This window comes from Ascaphus truei, chromosome 4 (genome assembly GCF_040206685.1).
Source record: "Ascaphus truei isolate aAscTru1 chromosome 4, aAscTru1.hap1, whole genome shotgun sequence".
Classification (NCBI taxonomy): Eukaryota; Metazoa; Chordata; class Amphibia; order Anura; family Ascaphidae; genus Ascaphus; species Ascaphus truei.
The window spans coordinates 390,703,485-390,722,492 of NC_134486.1; the positions used below are offsets into that span (position 1 = coordinate 390,703,485).

The 19,008-nt window shown below is 46.8% G+C and overlaps 1 pseudogene; it reads right to left on the bottom strand.

Annotated features, from left to right (window-relative positions):
- Nucleotides 1–18,697, bottom strand: part of LOC142493873 (cytochrome P450 2K1-like) — a 104,935-nt pseudogene extending 86,238 nt beyond the window's left edge.
- Between the last annotated feature and the right edge of the window lie 311 nt (nt 18,698–19,008).

The following is a 19,008-nucleotide window of genomic DNA, read 5'->3' on the forward strand; positions in this document are numbered from 1 at the left end:
ATGCTCAGTTAAGAGTAGCGGCAGCCATTACAGCTTCAGACATGCGCTGTAAAGATTGCCCATGCGGTCCCCATAGGAAAGAGCTGCACCAAGAACTACAATTCCCTGCTGCCTCTGGGGACTGCACTTTCACCCTGGTCACAGGCAGCCAGACAGCCAATAGAGCTGGCAGCTTCTCCTGTATCAAAGAAGATACAATGTTGTGTGCAGACAGGGTTTGTCAGTTGGATCCAGGAAGCGATTGGGGAAGGTAGTGTACAGAGAGCAGTGCTTAGCTGTACTAGGCCACAGACACCCCAGGCCCCAGGTAGGCCCCACTCCCCACTAGGTTAGTGGGTAAGTTCATAGGGAAGGCCCCTTAGGTAGGGACCCTGCCCTTATCTGAGTCTGAGTCTTGTCAGTGACACAGCTGCAGTGCTGTGTGCTCTGACAAGAAGAGACAGTGTGGCTTGCAGTGCAGCCATATCAGTTAGTTTGGCAGTTTCAAGAAAGGCCCCTTTCAGTGCAAGAGGGGGTTTGCTTTCTATAGTACCCAGTTCTATTTGATATCACCGGTGCCAGTTGCATGCAGTGATCGCGGCCTGCATCTGGGCTCAGACAGGATCTACAGCAAGAGACTTTCCAAAGGTTGATCACTCCATGCGGGAGCCACCCACCGCCAGACAGAGTTTCAGGACGTCGCAGAGGATATCGCAGAGCAGCAGATCCTTTGTGAAGAATCTGCAGCCCCAGGTGCTGGGGCAGGTATCGTATTAAAAGTGCACCAACAAAACCGGTACATCAGGCACTGATCCCGCCTATAGGTTCTGGGTCTCTTAGTGGACATTTGGGACTTTGGTACATAGTGTGGGGTTATCACCCATAGGGAGTAGTATTACAGAGTGACACAGTTATTGTTTTTGATGATATGTGATATATGGTTATTCTGCATATAGTAAACGGTTATACTTATACTCCTGTTTATGTGGTTACTACATGTGGGTCCTGTGTAGTGGACATTCTACACTCCTAGAATCCTACACAGGTGGAGGCGCTGACCGAAGAAGATCGTTCCAGAGGATTGACCCCAGGCTCTCACTAGCGGAGGCTCAGACCTCCTGTGAGCCTGACAGGTATACTGCACCACACCTGGTAACATATAGGTTCCCCCTCATATACACTCTATATGCAATTGGGTGGGGCAATACCCGTTACACATTCATTACAATATGTGTCTCGGGTAACTCCTCCTTAACCATTCCAAGGCAAAATAGGTCAAATACAAAACAACCTGATACATTGATACAGGGAGACACTCCACTCCAAGCTTCTAAACTCCTCCCTGCCATATATATTTGGCATTAACCAAAGTATTAGGATAATGATAGTGCCATGTGGATTTTTAGTCTGCACAAAGGAAGCAATCATACCATTTTTGTACCAGACATTTCATATAGTGCATGCATACAAATTATAATCACAAAGAACACACAAAAGTACATGTAAACACTAACCTTTGTAGGAGTTAAATATTTCCACTAAACAATCACATTCTTCATTAATTTTGTTTTCTAAAGTTTTCTTTCCCATTCCAAAATCCCGCAACGTTGAAAGAGTAAATCTTCTCATTACTTTCCAGTTCTCACCATGAGAAAAAATAACACCTGAGTAGAAACAAAGAGATTTCACTGCATTATATAAAGCTAGAGAGACAGCTCAAATAAAATTGATATGCTCACGGTCCTCAAGTCTATAAGTTCATCAGAGAGATGTTATAAATGTAGCCCCGGTCCCCCTTGGGCTCCCAGTGGACCCCTTATCTTCACGTGGCTGTGGGTGCTGCCGGAGAGTGCGGACATATGCCCGGTAGGCCGAGTGTTGCGGGGGCAGCTGGTGAGGCGAGCGTGGTGGCCCGATTCCACAGGGTGCCGCCATATTGTGCAGATGCGTGCATGCGCCGTTCAGTTGCACATGCACGGAGGGATCCCCAAGGCCGACGGCCAGTAGAGAGAACACGCATGCACAGCAGGACCCCCGGAGCGGCGGCTAATAGTAGACAGGCTCACACAGGACTACAGACCCAAGGATGCATAGGGGCAAGGCACCACTTGATCTATGGCAGCCAATAGGGCTGCAGCTTTCCCCTGCACCAGATAGTGATACATTTTGCGCGTTTGCTGCCACACTAGTCGAAGCTGGGACAAGGAAGGGGTAGGTTGTGTGTGCAGGGGTCTGTGGCTCCTGCACTAGGCCAGAAACCCCATAAGGCCCCAGCTAGGACCTGTATCCCCTCAGCTTGTGGTTGCTGCAGGGACAGGCCCATAGATAGGGACACTGCGCCTGTAGCCTTAAAGTGAGGGACACAGCCAGGACGCGGCGGCATACTGATTTCAGGTGGCCTGGGACCAGACACCTGCTGCGAGGAGACATTGTATATGGTGGTACCATCTTTGCAGTACCCACCCACCGTAGAGGCGTCATCAAACACCGTCCTGGATCCGTGGATCCCAACAACAGCATCTGCGCGCCCGGGTGTGGCATCACCCATCAGGTACCTCACCACAACACGTGCACCAACCAACAACTCAATTTTAGAAGGCAGGGCAGGGATGGGTGTGGGACTCTGAGGACACAGTGTTGGGAACATGGTGTGAGGTTATGGCCGTGCGAGGCCTGGTGGGTAGCTGTAACCATATAATAGCTCCATATAGTAAACTTGTTCTGTTTGACCAAGTGTGTATTCTTTATTACTGTATGTGTCCTGTAATGGGGTTATTCTACATATAGAATCCCGTACAGGTGGTGGCGCTACCGAGCACCGATCCAGGTGCGCCCCAGGTTCCCAGCAGCGGAGGCTCGGGCCTCCTGTGAACCATAGGTATTGCACCACACATACACCGTAGCTACACATCTCCCAGAGGGTGGGGGGAAGTGTGTTACATACATATTTAGTCTTACAAAATGGCATTTTCTTCCACTTCCAACGCTGTGCCATGCAATTATTACTATTTTAGGAAAGCTGTATTTTACTTAGTTACATTTCCGCTTTACTTTGAACTGAGCTGCTGAAATTGGATCTCACATCCCCTATCTTTCCCTATTTTTTTTTCAATGTGGTTTAAAAGTAAACGCAGTGGCAATAAAGAAAGAAAGACAATCCACAGTACATTACTCAGGGAGAAGGAGAATTTTGCATTGTTACAGTAAATGTATTTGTTCTGATCAAGCTGATTCACCATATCCAAAGCGTGACAAAAAGCTAAACTTTATCAACTCTGTTGGAATAAAGGATATGCCTCATACGGATTTTAAGATGTATCTGCCCATCAGTTATAGGATAATATAAGCTCTTTCATTTTCTCAGTAGTGTTTAAAAATGATGGGATAGCTTTCCTGTTGGTGCTTAAGTTTTATAACAAATATTCACAAATTTGACATACTGTAGTGCCGACGAGTATTCAAAAACAAATCTGGGGCAATCACCAACAAGACCCAGGTACATGCTGGGTACATGATGCAACATTTCAGTGAAATTTCTGCAGACAGACTAATGGCCCATCGGATTAACAGCGGAGGTCCCTGGCAGTCCCATTCAAGCAGACCCCTGCTGTGTTAATCCAATGGGCCATTAGTCTCTGCAGAAATGTCATTGAAATGTTTGCAGCATGTACCCAGCATGTACCTGTATCTTGTTGGTGATAGCCCCATATTTTCCAAGGCAAGTTTAAGGCAAGTTTTAGAATACTCGGCGGTGCACCTGTATAGAAATAAAATTGTTGTTTAAGGAACTTTACATTCTATTAGATTAGCCAAGCCTGTTACCGTGTCCCTTTGACATTTCCTGGAAAATGGGGACCTTGGCCCTTTCGGAAAACTCTTCAGCGTGGTTGACAAGAGCATCTTTCACGGTCTCATATCCACACAGCACAACCATCTTTGTCATTCCTATCTGGATGCTAAAAATAGAGCCATACTTCTTAGATAGCTGAAATGTAAAATGAACAACAGTAAATTCATTTATTTGGATCAGTCACCTTTAGTGACGCCACAACATTCGTGTGGTGATTATGTTATTCAGGGGGTTGTCTTATCTGTTGATAAGCATTATGTTGTTGTACCAATGCAATATGGGAATTTTAGTGTTTGCAGGATTAACCTATTAGTAGCAATCCATACATATACATATACAAAAACAATAGCTATTAGTGATTTTATTGGCATAGGCTTATCGACATGTTACATAGCCATGCATCACGTTAGCTCTCTCCACTCAAGAAAAAAAACAATATTTCAGTGTCAGGACGGAGTTATAACCACCTTTATGTATGACCTAACCAAGGTCTCGTTAAGTCCCTGTTAATTATAACAGAGCCCTATGAACAAACATTATTAGAGGGAATGCCTCTTCTGCATGACATTAGAACTAACGGCCATGATAGATAACAACACTTAACATTGCATTAGTGAGCTTTGAAGATACCGATAGCGTTTAACGAGGCGTTAATTTAGATTATAGGTTAAAACTGTTAAATTCCGGGCATTATTGAAATCCCTGCTCTCTGATTGGTTAAAATTCCGGGCATTATCCAATCAGTAATGGCCCAGAATTTTTGGCACCCTGACAAGTTTTTCAACCAATCAGCTTTTAGTTCTCATTCACAAAGTGTGAGATCAGCTCTGAGACATGGGACGTGATTGGACAGGAGGCAGCAGCAAGGCACTGACTCCTCCCCCACCCTGCCTGCAGAGAGCTCCGCACAGGAGAGTGTGTGTGTCCACTGTCTGTTTTGTGGGTGTAAAGGGGGCCAGCAATGTTTTATTGGTGTGTGTGTCATCTGTTGGTGTGTGTTTTGTGGGTGTAGAGGGGGCAGCAGCATCTGTTTTGTTGGTGTGTGTCTGCTGTGTGAGTGTTTTGTGGGTGTAGAGGGGGAGGGGGCTGCACTGTGTGTCTTCAGTGTGTTTTGTGGGTGGAGGAGGGGTGCAGTGTTTTGTTGGTGTGTGTGTCTGCAGTGTGATGGTTTACAGGGGGGCTGCACTGAGTGTAGAGAGGGGGCTGCTGGTGTGTGTTTTGTGGATGTAGATGTGGCAGAGTCTGTTTTGCTGTTTGTGTGTGTGTACAGTGTTTTGTGGGTGTAGAGGGGGGCTGCAGTGTATGTGTGTGTCAGTGGGTGTAGAGGGTGGAGGAGGGCTGCAGTGTGTTTTGGTGTGTGTGCAGTTTTGTGGGTTTACAGGGGGCTGCAGTGTGTAGAGGGGGGCTGCTGTGTGTGTTGTGAGTGTAGGGGGTGGAGATGGGCTGCAGTGTGTTTTTTGGGTGTAGAGGAGGGGGGTTGCAGTGTGTTGGTGTGTATAGAGGGAGGAGCGCTGCAGTGTGTGTGTGTATAGAGGGGGTTGTGTGTATGTCCAATGTCCTTTTAATAAACTTGCAATAAAAGCATAAGAATGTAGATGATCATGCTGATAAAAATCAATAACTACAAAAAAGTGTCTCTTTTTTATGTAAAACGTAAAAAAAGAAAAATAATAAGCCTACATTTAGCCTATAAAAGTAGTAATCCCCTCAGAACAGGGCAATACTCGGCTTCGCCTTTGGCCTTCAACTTTTCCAGACACGGCATTATTGGCCAGTAAATGCCCTGCTCTTCGGGGATTAGTACTTAATTAAGGCCTTGTAAAGTCAATAACAGACTTCTGTGCATCTGGGCCGACGTGTTTTTTTTTTTAAATAGCCTGGATTACAAGTGGAAATAACAATGTGTTCACATGCACAGAGGAACGGGTTTCACTTTTTGGGTTGGGTGAAAGTAAGAAGAGAGAAGCACAGAAAATATGTATATGCAAGATCCCTTTAATGTGGTAATGAATCAGAAGCAGGAGGGGTACAGAAACAAATCATTACTGGATATAGGTAAAGATGTTTGGGTGTGAAATCCTCCTTAACTCAATCCCCTTGTATGTATTTACGTGCTTGTCCGAGGTGTAGGAGGATAACTTCAGTTGTTTTGTAGGAATACAAAAAAACACAACTTAATGGGACATTGAAATTTGAGAGCTCACAATTGTTCCGTATTTGTTGAGCTCTGACATATACATAATAAGGTATTAAAACTGATGGAATCAGTCACTTATTTAACAAAATGTCATGGTACAAAAGTACAATGTCAGAACAACTCATCAGATTATTTTCGGCAGTTTACCCAGTTTATGTTTCTGCTTTTCCAGAAATTTTAATACACAACCTGACAGGCAGTGACATGAGTAATAATTACGTACAATTTCCAATTTTCTATTAAACAAGCTGCTACTGGTAATGAATCCAAACGCTATTAACAATAACCCCCCACTGTTTTTCATACTTCCATAGCAATATATTGCTATTAATGGCTATTCTCATGGAATCTCAGTTTACAAGATATTTATAGGTTTCTGTGACGGTATGGAAATAAAAATGATCACAAGACAGTGACAACTAATGCAAAGTGGTGACATTATGATACCAATTATATCAACGGCTTTCTGGTGGGTCACCTTAGTGAAGCTGTTCTGTTTTTAATGAAAAAAAATATTAAAAAAACCCACTATTTAGAATTAAGATAATAAGCATTATTACTATGGTTTGTAATACCACAGGTCTAAATAATGCAAACATATACAGTATATGGAAAGAATATACAATACAATAATGACACAACGTGATAAAGTGTAGAATAATAAAAAAAAAAAGTCATACAAAATATCTGAGAGTCTGCTGCTGGTCAACAAAGATGGCTCATCATCTCACAAGCTAATAATGAAAGAAAAAAAGACAGTGCACGACTCTGTGTAATTTTGTTAATATAATGCGACAAAGTATTGGTGGTAAGTATTGCATGTACAGTACAGAAAATACATAATCTTTAAAACATGGCATGTTTAGGATACGTTACCACTACAGCAATCGATGGATCCCACTGAAACGCGTAGGATATACTTTGAAGTATATTGGGGCATTTGCCTTATTCTCCCTGCTCACTGTTGAGCTCATACTGAGTCTGCAGTCTTTTCCACTGAGTCAGCACTGGTTGGTCGCTTTTGGTGACGCAATCCAGTGACGTCAGTGGTCCCTGCGATAGGCACTAGGAACAGTATGGCATACATTGAGGTCATCGAATTCCTCAGCCGGCAGTGTGGGAGCTTTAGATTTGTTCCGATATATACCACAAACCATTTGGATTCCCACGAGTAAGGAAGCGACCTGCCATTGAAAACGGATGACATCTGGTAGTGGTTTTCTGGATACGAAGACGCTGGGACATAATGACGCCCACACTTAACCTGATCTGGAGAGGAAGCGGCGGTGGTCTCTTCACGGAGTGGGAACCATCGATTGCTGTAGTGGTAACATGTACCCTAAACATGCCATGTTTTAAAGATTATATTTTTTTGTACATGCAATACTTACCACCAATACTTTGTCACATTATATTAACAATTTTACACTATGAGAGTTGTGTCTTTTTTCTTTCAAACGTATACATGTACAGTACAAAATAAAAAGTAAAGAAAGGAATCTTTGTTAAAAAAAAGCTTGCTAAATGTATACAGTACATAACAAATGTGTATTGTAAAATAGAGTAGGTGACAATGTACTATTACCAAGAAGATAATGGGGCTTATTCATTAAACTCCAAAAGTGCTGGTCAGGGCACTATCACACGCTTCCCTACATTGAAGTGCCCTTATCGGGACTATCGCAGTTCTATGAATAACACCCAAATAGAAAGAAGTCATTATTCCATGCATGCTCCAGCCTCTCAGCAACAACAGTTAATCTGTTAGGCTTTAAGAATTCTTGTGCAACTGGTCAACATCACAGTGATACGTGAATGTTTAAACCACAAGAATGTAGTACAAAGGTCTAGTATCCATATTGCTCTGGGAAAATAGCAGATTCATTGTACAAAGGAAACTGACGATTCTGGCCCTCCTGGCTTGCGGGTCCTGCATGGCATCCTCTCCAAAGCCGCGAGATCCCAGCGGCAGTGGCGTAGCTAGAGATTAACGGGCCGCCAGGCAAAAAAAAATTCGGGGCCCCATTATTATTATACTGACTGCCAGTTTTTCTCCCTCCCTCATCCTCGCCCTATCATCATCCCTCCTAATGTCTCCCTATCCCTCCTCGTCATCATCATTATGATCTCTCCCCCTCATCATCTCTCCCCTCCTCCTCAGCATCAGCTCTCTCCCCCTCGTCATCATCAGATCTCCCCTCCTCAGGGTGAAGAGATTTTCAAATGTAAAAAACAGGGACACATGTGCCATCCCCCCTTTTTTTCTTGCTTTCCTTCCTCCCCCCCTCCTCCCCCCACCCAATCCTCACATCTCTCCCCCCATTCTCTAGTCTCCCTCTCTGCCCAATCCTCTCCTCCCATCCTCTCTCCTCCCTCCTCTCTTCCCCTCCACTCCCATCCTTTCTACCCCTCCACTCCCATCCTCTCTCCTCCGTTCCCCTCCACTCCCATCCTCTCTCTCCTCCCTTCCCCCATCCTCTCTCCTCCCTTCCCCCATCCTCTCTCCTCCCTTACCCCCATCCTCTCTCTCTCTTCCCCCCTTCTCCCATCCTCCCTCTCCTCCCTCCTCCCATCCTCTCTCTCCTCCCATCCTCTCTCTTGCTCCCTTCCCCCACCCTCTCTCTCTCCTCCCTTCCCCCCATCCTCTCTCTCCTCCCTTCCCCCCCATCCTCTCTGTCTCCACCCTTCCCCCAGCCCCTTTCTCCTCCCATCCTATTTCTCCTCCCTTCCCCCCATCCTCTCTTATCCATCCCCCCATCCTCTCTTTCTACTCTGTTCCCCCACATCCTCTCTCCTCTGTTCCCTCATCCTCTCTCCCCTCCCTCACCTCTCATATATATACACACACACACACACACACACACACACACACACACACACACACACACACACACACACACACGCAACATTAATGTAACACACACACATTTATATTCAATATATAAAAAACCGACTAAATATACAACATATACATGCACATAATGCATGAAACACACATATGCATTACAAATACACACACACACAAATACACACTTATCAATAGACATACGGAACCGGGAAATGTAGAGGAGCAGCTATGGAGTGCTCTGCAGCGCCACCTGTTGCCCGTAAGTGGTTAAGCAGCCCTGTTCTCCTCCCTGCTACAGCTGCACTCCGCAGCTGGCATCCTCTGATCCCCTCTAACCCGCCCAAGCCTGTCTCTAGCTGAAGAGAGGCAGATGGGCCGCCGACAGGGAGGGAGAGAGTCCCCCCTAAGAGAGCAGGCCCCCGGGCTTTGCCCGGGCTATAGCTACGCCCCTGCACAGGAGCCAGATTTAATGGCCCATCGGATTAACACAGCGGGCGGCCCTTCGTTTTAATGGGACTCTCACTGTGTGAATCCTACCGGGCTGCACCTATCTGCAAGAGACGTGCACTAAGACAGAGACTGAATCAGTCACTCCACCTGCACGCCTCTAACAGGCAATCGTGCGGCTTTCAATTTATTTAATAATACATTATTGTACCAGGGGGTCTCCGGAGCTTAATCACATTAATTTCAGGCCCGGGGACCCCCTGTTTCCTGAGTTACAGGCCGCGTTATGGGGTGCCAGTATCCCAAATTCTCCCACGTCATGGCTCACGTAACCGGGACATTTAAACAAAGCAGTCGGATCCTGGAACCCCATAACAGGGCCTGTATCTTTGGAATCAGAGGGTTCCCAGATCTGAAATCAATGCGGCTCAGCTCCGGAGACCCCCTGCTACAATACTGTATTATTAAAATAAATTAAAGCAGTTCATTACCTTAGCGGCTAACTACTTTGGAAATGAAGGAGTTAAGCCAGACTACCTGGTTTATTGGGGGTAGAGGGGGTGAGTGATGGGGTAGTTTCCACAGGGTGGATGGTTAGGCCTACCGGGAAGGTAATGGGAGAGGTAACGCCTTCATTACCTTAGCGGTAGTAACCACTATGGTAATGAAAGTGTTAGCCCCTGCCACTACCCACCCAAGAGGCCTAACATCCACCCTGGGGAAACTACCCCCTTCATCCACCCCCTCTACCCCAAATAAACATTACAATACAATACAAACAAACAATACAATACATGACCAACCCCCACCCCCTGACACATATAGTACAGTAATGGGCGAAATCCCCATTATCTAGATCCTGAAGTTCTATATTATAGTAGAGCAGTTTTGAATTTGGTGTCAGAAAGTGCAAAGCTGAAAATTCAAAGTACTATACAGGCAGACAAACTGCTTCTCCAGCTCATAAGGTGGATATAATTCAAAACTTTCCTGACATAGAAAAGCGGCTTCACAGCATATAGTATAAAGACCATAGATTTGAAGCTTGAGAAACTTTGGGCCAGATGAGAATCATCACTTGCTGATTCCTGCACTGGATTTTAAGTAAAACATTTATGAATTTGCCACCTAAAAACAAAATGCTGCAGCTACTGTAGGAGCTTTCTGCAGAAACGTTCCCCAATTCATAAAGTAGAATGTGTTGATTAAATGAGTTGAAAACTGCCTTCCAGGTATATTTTAGTGAAGGGGAAAAAATTGTTGACTGCATGTATCTGGGTTGTTAGTGGGAAGCATGCTATACATTACTTTTTAATGTACTTTTTGATTACTATTGCTTTTGTGTCTATAATTATATTATTATTATTATCATCATCATCAGAAGAAATATTACCTCTAAAAATGTTTTATAAGGTTTCTTCAGATTCATAATGTGTATGTTTCCGATAAGTGGTAAAGGTTTTGGTCCGGGGGGGAATTTCTGATAAATGCTTCTTTTCCGGCCATAAATAAAATGTACAAAGCAAACACACAGAATAACTGTGAGAAGTATCGTGACTGGGTCGGTGAAAAACATGTCTGCAGCAAAACCTACAGTGGGAAGACAAAACAGAAATAAAACACTAAACACAATAAAACAGATAAATAAAAACACTTTTTTTTAATGTATTTAAAGCTATCACAAAGATTATTGTCCATATTTCATATGCAGTGCTATGCAATGATACACACATCTAAAACATTCAATGCTAAAGAAGCATTTACTTTTACAATTACAGCTAAACCCTGTTTTTTGGGGTCCAAACAATGCAACTGCGTTATAACAGGGATTGCGGAAAAGATAAATGATCACGATCAGGGGTTCTGCTGTGCGGCCGGAGGGGGAGAGCTGGGATAACTCTCCAAACTATCCCAGACCCGGAAGCAGAGCGGCTGTATGTGTCTGTGTGTGTGTCTGTGTGTGTGTGTGTGTGTGTGTGTGTGTGTGTGTGTGTGTGTGTGTGTGTGTGTGTGTGTGTGTGTGTGTGTGTTTGGTGATGTTGCAAAATGTAAAATCTTTGCTACAGTTCATTATCCTGTTCTATACAGAAAACCCCAACTGCGTTTCAGAGATGTTTGTGACAAGTTAAAAGTCCATTAGGATGCTGACTCTTACAGTATTTTCTCTCATCTGAAAGTGTAAAATCTGAAAAATATAGTGGAAGGGCGGGGGGGGGGGTGGGGGGAGGGGCGTGGAAGGGCAGGGGGGCAAAGGGCAGGGTGGGGAGGGCAAAGGGCAGGGAAAAGGGCAGGGAGAGGCTGGGGGGGGCAAAGGGCAGGGAGGGGCGGGGCAAAGGGCAGGGAGGGGTAGGGGGGGGCAAAGAGCAGGGAGGGGCGGGGGCAATGGGCAGGGAGGAGCGGGGGCAAAGGGCAGGGAGGGAAAGGGGGGGCAAAGGGCAGGGGTGGCAAAAAGCAGGGAGGGGAGGGGCAAAGGGCAAGGAGGGGTGGGGGGGGGCAAAGGGCAGGGAGGGGTGGGGGGGGCAAAGGGCAGGGAGGGGAGGGGGGGCAAAGGGCAGGGAGGGGAGGGGGGGCAAAGGGCAGGGGGGGGGGCAAAGGGCAGGGAGGGGCAGGGGGGCTATGGACAGGGAGGGGCAGAGGGCAGGGAGGGGCGGGGGGGATAAGGACAGGGAGGTGCAAGAGGGCAGGGAGGGGCAAGAGGGCAGGGAGGGCAGGGGAGCAAGAGGGCAGGGACGGGGGCAAAGGGCAGGGGGGGCAAGAGGGCAGGGAGAGCAGGGAGGGGCGGGGGGGCGAAAGGGCAGGGAGGGGCGGGGGGGCTAAGGACAGGGAGGGGCAAGAGGTCAGGGAGGGGCAAAAGGGCAGGGAGGGGCAAAATGGCAGGGAGGGGCAAAAGGGCAGGGAGGGGCAAAAGGGCAGGGAGGGGCGGGGGTGGCAAAGGGAGGGAGGGGCGGGGTGCCAAAGGGCATGGAGGGGCAGGGGTGGCAATGGGCAGGGAAAGCGGGGTGGCAATGGGCAGGGAGGGGCGGGGTGCCAAAGGGCAGGGAGAGGCGGGGGTGCCAAAGGGCAGGGAGGGGCGGGGGGGCCAAAGAGCAGGGAGGGAGGGAGGAGGGCAAAGGGCAGGGGGGGCAAGAGGGCAGGGGGGGGCAAGAGGGCAGGGAGGGAGGGGGCAAAGTGCAGGGGGGGCAAAGGGCAGGGGGGGCAAAGGGCAGGGATGGAGGGGGGCAAGAGGGCATTGAGGGGGGCAAGAGGCCAAAGGGCAGAGGGGCGAAGGGCAGGGGGGCAAAGGGGAAAAGGGCAGGGGAGAAAGGGCAGGGGGGAAAGTGCAGGGGGCAAAGGGCAGGGGGAGGGAGGGCAGGGGGCAAAGGGCAGGGGGAGGGAGGGCAGGGGGCAAAGGGAAGGGGGAGGGAGGGCAGGGGGCAAAGGTCAGGGGGAGGGAGGGCAGGGGGAAAAGGTCAGGGGGAGGGAGGGCAGGGGGCAAAGGGCATTGGGAGGGAGGGCAGGGGTGGCAAAGGGCATTGGGAGGGGGGGCAAAGGGCATTGGGAGGGAGGGCAGGGGGGGCAAAGGGAATTGGGAGAGAGGGCAGGGGGGCAGAGGGCAGGGGGGGCAGAGGGCAGGGGGTGCAAAGGGCAGGGTGAGGGAGGGCAGGGTGAGGGAGGGCAGGGTGAGGGAGAGCAGGGGGGCAAAGGGCAGGGGGAGGGAGGGCAGGGGGGGCAAAGGGCAGGGAGGGCAAAGGGCAGGGGGAGGGAGGGCAGGGGAGGCAAAGGGCAGGGGGAGGGAGGGCAGGGGAGGCAAAGGGCAGGGGGAGGGAGGGCAGGGTGGGCAAAGGGCAGGGGGAGTCAGGGACGCGTTAAATAACCCATTCCCTTGCGTTTACTCACCTTGCACATGGCTGCGCGGGTACCGGCTGCCATCCTCTTCCACCTCGGTTCCTCCGCGGCGAGGCTGAGACGCTCCGGTGAGGAGGTGCTGGGCCTCTCGCGGGGAGAGGGGGAGACAGCCGGAGGAGCGCCCTCGGGGACGGGGAGCAGCCTGTATGAGGGGAGAGCCGTGTGCTCTGTGTGTGTGTGTGTGGGGGGGGGGTGAGCAGGTGGGGGGTGAGGGAGAGCGCCGGGTGAGGGAGTTGCCTATGGGTGGTGAGAGTCCCCCGCTGTGTCCCGGGCGCTCGCTCCACTCCCCCGCTGGGGGGAGGGGGGAGGAAAAAGCACGGGAAAGCGGGAGACCCGGGGAGAGGAGGAGAGGTGTGTGTGTGTGTGTGTGACCTTTCCGCCTCAGGCCAATGAGGTGTGCGGGGGCGGCCGGGCCAAGGGAGCAATCTCATTGGCCTGGCCCAAGGTCCAATCTGAATGCGGCTAAGGACACAGGGAGGGACACAGGGAGACACATACATACAGACAACGACACATAGGACACTTTGAGAAATATATAGTAGATATAGACTATCTTCACGGAGTCCCCGCCAAGCAGTGACTGCGGCCTGCCGGCTGCAGACGGATCCCCTTCAAGGCACAGACGGTACGGCGCATGGTGATATTATCCACACCGGAATTCACCCCACGCATAGGAGGACGTCTCGTCGGATCAGGCGGATCCAATCCAGTTGTATTGCGGCACCCGTGGCTGGAGTAGTGCACCAACACGTCAAGGGATAGCGCCATCTCATTGGGTGGTTTTGGGCATAAGGGACATCAGGGAATTGGTGCCCAGCACCCAGGTACTTTGGAGGAGGGACTACCTAAGTTGATGTGTGCATCAAGTGGAGTGCTTTGTATATGGTTATATGCATTATGCTGTGTGGTACAGGGTACCAAAGTTATTATTAGTTATAGTAAACCGGTTGCTAACATATATTGTGTGCGTGTCTTACTATTACTGTGTTCCTGTAAGAGGATCATCCCCCTCCTGATAGACGGTCAGACAATCTCCCACCCATGTCTAGCGTCGGGCCTGGAGCTAGTAGTCAGCCCCTTAGTGGAGGTCTTTCCTTGAATATGACTGTACCTCAACTAGTAGAAGCTATAACCATCTCGTCTCAAACACAGAACTACCGGAAGCTAAAAGCCTTTTCTGGAATTCTACCGACGCCTTCAGGAGAAGAAGGGATCGAGACATGGCGGGAACATACTCTCCAAGTAATAGCGGAGTGGTCGTGCCCCGAAGCCAGCAAAAGACAGAGATTGGTTGAGTGTCTCAGAGCCCCAGCCTCCCAACTGGTACGGACGCACCGTGAAGTGGAAGGAGAAGTTACGGCACAGGAACTGGTGGAAATGCTCACCCAGTCCTATACGAGAGAAGACGACGAGGATGAGCTGATGGCAAAGTTCAAGGCTCTTCGCCAAAAAGAAGGAGAGGATTTGTCTGCCTTCGTCCGCAAACTACAGCTGTCGCTGGGGAACCTCCTGTCCAAAAACATTGTTTCAGTCGCCCAAGTGGACCGGTACCGACTCAAACAGCTACTGAAGGAGTCGTTGCCTAGCCACCCCATAGCTAAAGTGATGCGGGCTGCCCCGATCACTGCTGTACCACCTAGCTACATGGAATTGCTGCATCATATCAGAGGACATGAGGTGCAGCTACATTTTTATGACTCCAACTAGGGGGAGCCTAAGAAATGTAAGAAACAAATGAGTTCCTTTTAGCCAATATTGACTTTGTTATTATTTTCTGTGTTTTGAAATGTTTCTATTTAAGGTTTTAGACAATGCTCCCAGTTACCTTTCCCCTGCTGTGGTTATTGTGAAAGGGGTTGAGTTTGGAGGTTAAGAGGTTTGGAGGTGATAGTAGGCAGGAGTCCTCAGCGGAGTTCGGAGTGCTCTGGAATCCTTGAGGCTTGTGCCCCCCCCCCCCACCCCATTTGGGCATTTTTTAGCCTTTTATTTTGGTCCACATCAGTTAACAGGTTTTATGATGGATACTAGATCCATTCCTCCCATATACTCTTTGATGTTGTTTTTTGTGTCTGTTCCCCTAATCTTTTTCCCCTCCCTAAGGTGTTCCCTCCCCAGTACCACCAGAGATCATCGAGGAAGATGCGTCTTCCCTTTTCCGATGCGGGTCGTAGTAAGTTCTCAAGTCCAGGTAACGACGTCTGTGCACCTACACTCTATTTTATATCTTATGAAATCTGCAGCGCGAGTTTTAATTTATAATCCATGACTGCCCAACTCCCCATTAAAATAGTCTCTTTAAATGTAAAGGGACTAAACTCAAATAAAAAAGGGAGACTAGCCTTGAGAGAATTTAAGAAAATGCAGGCAGATATTCTATTTCTTCAGGAGCCCCATTTTTTCAGCCAGCCCCCCCTTAACACTTTTCGGGCTACTTATCCATTGGCATACTACTCCTCTTTTTCCAAAAAAGAAGAGAGGAGTCACTATTTTGTTAAAACATGACATCCTATTCCAAATGAAAGAAATTAAAAAAGGGATAAGGAAGGTAGATTTATTTTGGTGAGAGGTCTTCTTTCGGGGTTAGATTAACGTTAGTTAATATATATGCTCCAAACGACCAACAAGCTGATTTCCTGAAATCAATTTTAGGAGAAAATGGGGGATCCCCTTCGGAGGATATAATACTTGGGGGTGACTTCAATATGACCCTGAACTCCGATTTGGACAGATCTTCATACACATTGTATAAAGCGAGTGAGGTTTTCAGCCAAGCAAAACATTTTAAGAAACTGATAAAAGAGTTTACACTGGAAGACGCTTGGCGTATGAAAAATAAAAAACAAAGGGGTTATACATTTTACTCTCCCCCAAACGAGTTATATATATATATATATATATATATATATATATATATATATATATATAGCAACTGTAAATATTCCTGTATATTCATTTGCATGTCTTAGACAGGTCTGCAACCCTGTCTTTCACCATTATCACCCAGCAAACAGCACTTCTACTGTGGACGGTTTTAGTCACTTTTTTTACCCACCATAACCTTAATAGTGGTGGTGGTTATATATATATATATATATATATATATATATATATATATATATATATATATATATATATATCTCGCGGTGTGCGTACGGATAGTCAATATACTTGCCAGGGTCTGGGTTGGAGAGGTGCGGATCGTTGCAGGTACTATTACTGTAGCAATTGTCTGGGTTGGAGAGGTGAGAATGGTGGTTATCCGAGTGCCGAGGTCAGAGTTGGAGAGTTACGGATTGTCGTATATAGCCGGGGTCAGGAGTACAGAAGAGCGGAGTCCAAAAGCGAAGCCGGGTCAGTACATAGAGTGAGGAACAGCAAGACAAGGCAAGACTGTTGAGGCATACAAGAGGTAAACACAACGCAACTATAATTATGCTCAGCCAATGTGCCAGTGGCACAATTGAGCATATACTGTATGAGGGAGAGGCACCATTGGGAGGAGAGGCGGAGCGTAGGCGCATCCTGATTGCAAGCGGAGATGAGGTAGTGGTGCAGGAGACAGGTGCTGGCTAAACTGCTGATGGGGTTGGTTGACGCGGAGTTTGTGACCGCTGTGCATGTGACTCCCGGATCCTTACAATATACCAGCATTGAGTATATATTTGTCTCAGTGAATCTTTTGGATCGGGTCACTCAGACAAGCATAGGTCCTATATCATGGTCTTACCACGCCACAGTGTAAATGGTCCTGAAACCCAGTTTCACTAGACCTAAGGTGTTCCAGTGGCGACTAAGGGGGCGCTTCTGAACCAGATGAGGATTGAAGACACATAGGCAATATTTTGGTAGATTATTTGAGACTAAATAAAGGCTCAGTTGAAAGCCTGTCCACCATCTGGGAGGCTCATAAAGCCTCCATTATAGGTCAATTTATCTCAATAGCTTCATACAGGAAAAAAGCAAAAAATCTTAAACAAGGTAAACACAGCTAAAATAAATTAAATTAGAACAGGAACATAAAACACGCCCTTGGCGAAGATTTACTGTACAAGCTTTTCTGACGACTAGAGAGGAATTACAAAAATTAAGCTTGGGGGACACAGAAAAAGCATTATAATGGACACGCCAGGTTTATTATGATAAAGCAGATAAACTTCTTGCTAGCAAGTTAAGAGGTGTTAAAGCTAAATCGCAAGTATCAGCAATAAGGAGAGGTAACGGGGAAATTACACACAACCCTTTTCAAATTGCTGAGAAACGTTCTAAATTTTACAATAATTTTGTATAATCTGGATTCATCAGATCCCAATTTTAATAAATCCTTTAGTGAACAAATAGCCATCTCCAGGTATGCAAACTTCCAAAGCTCTCTGCTGAAGAACTGGAGTCACTCAATGCTAAAGTTAGTTTGACAGAATTATAAGAGGTTATTAAAAGGTCTAAAACGCTCAAAAGCTCCAGGCCCGGATGGCTTCTCAAATCTTTATTATAAAAAAATACTGGGGAATACTAGCTCCATATCTTTGAGATATGTTTAATAGTTTTCTATCGGGCTCCCAGATTCCTTCGCAAATGTCAAAAGCAAATTTAGTTGCAAGTCATGGTGAGATGTCAGGTACTGGGGCAGGCTTAGGATCTTTAAGTGTTGTAATTTCTTCTTATGTGTGGGAAATTATTACATTTTCTACACATATAAAGCACTTTTAGTTTTTTTTACCATCTATATTGTATCCTTAAACAAAACGAAATTGTTCTAGGTTTTTTTTATAAAAGGGAACTTTTCCCATTACTATAACACACACACACACACACACACACACACACACACACACACACACACACACACACACACACACACACACACACACACACACACACACACACACACACACACACACACACACACACACACACACACACACAAATATATATATATATATACACACAAATTATGCAGTTTATTGAATTGCAGGTGCATGTCTAATTAGCCCAAAAGCCTAATTTACATACAAGTTGGCATATTTGCAAATACTCCTGAATATAACTTAATGAAGCTACTTCTGCCTGTGTTCATCTCAACATTTTAATAATGTTGAATATGAAGAATCTTCGTTCCTTTGGACATTATTGAATGTGGGCGATAGATTACATGTTGCATATTTTTACAGAACTTTTTTTTAATCAGAAAGAGAACTTCTATAGACTTCACAAAAATCTTGCTTACAGGTTACAAACAAAAATATATATTTTAATATTGAGGTCCACAAATTATACTTTTCATTAATATACAATCTCTTCAGAAAGTAAACAGATCTATAACAGTATAGCTCTTACTCACAGTCTCAGTGCACTTACAGTACAGTAGCTTCTCTCTCTTTAGACAGGGGCAGCAGCAGCAGCAGCAGCAGCAGCAGCAGCAGCAGCCTGTTTCCAGTCTTCTCCAATATCAATTGAACTCTAATCTCTATGAAACCACCTGTGTCAGTGCATTCTAGGTGAATACTAAAGCACTTCTCCAGCATTCTGTATGCATACAGTAGTATGGGTCAGCCCCTCCCTTTATTATCATGCTTTCTCTGCCAGATAAGCTGTAACAGGTTTCCCCCCACCCAGAGGGAAACTCACTGCTACCTGGTGTTGTTGTGCAGCTCACCTGCTAGGTTTACAGGATACTGAGTGTCCACTGATGGTAGTGGGGACAAACAGGACAGGCTTTAGGGATATTCACAGCTCTTCACTTGGTGCAGCGCCTTCATCTCCAGCAGGCTCCAGTAGAACTTGATGCAGTCCCTGCAGGAGAAG